The sequence below is a fragment of the Lupinus angustifolius genome, unplaced genomic scaffold (assembly GCF_001865875.1).
Source record: "Lupinus angustifolius cultivar Tanjil unplaced genomic scaffold, LupAngTanjil_v1.0 Scaffold_489, whole genome shotgun sequence".
Taxonomy (NCBI): domain Eukaryota; kingdom Viridiplantae; phylum Streptophyta; class Magnoliopsida; order Fabales; family Fabaceae; genus Lupinus; species Lupinus angustifolius.
Window position 1 is genome coordinate 5105 of NW_017727861.1, and position 616 is coordinate 5720.

Sequence of the window (616 nt, forward strand, 5' to 3'; positions counted from 1 at the left end):
CCTAACCTCGTGCTCATCCTCATCCTCATCCTCATCCTCTTCCTCATCCTCATCCTCCTCCTCATCCACAATCTCATCGTCATTTCTATCCTCATCTTTTTCCTCATCCTCATTCTACTCCTCATCCTATCCTCATCCTCATCCTCATCCTAACCTCATCCTCATCCTCATCCTATCCCCTTTCTTAGCGTCATCCTCATCCCGATCTTATCCTCATCCTCATCCTAATCCTCATCCACATCCTCATCCTCATTGTCGTCCTCCTCCTCCTATCCTCATCCTCGTCCTCATCCTCCCACCTCAACCTCATTCTCATCCTCATCCTCTTCCAAATTATCATCCTCATCCTATCCTCATCCTCATCCTCGTCCTCATCCTATCCTCATCCTATCCTCATCCTCATCCTCATCCTCATCCTCATCCTATCCTCATCCTCCTCCTCATCCACATCCTCATCGTCATTCTCGTCCTCATCCTATCCTCGTCTTACCCTTATCCTATCCTCGTCCTCATGCTCATCCTCATCCTCATCCTCATCCTATCATCATCCTTATCATTATTCTCGTCCTCGTCCTATCCTCGTCCTCATCCTCATCCTCCTCCTCATCCTCATCCT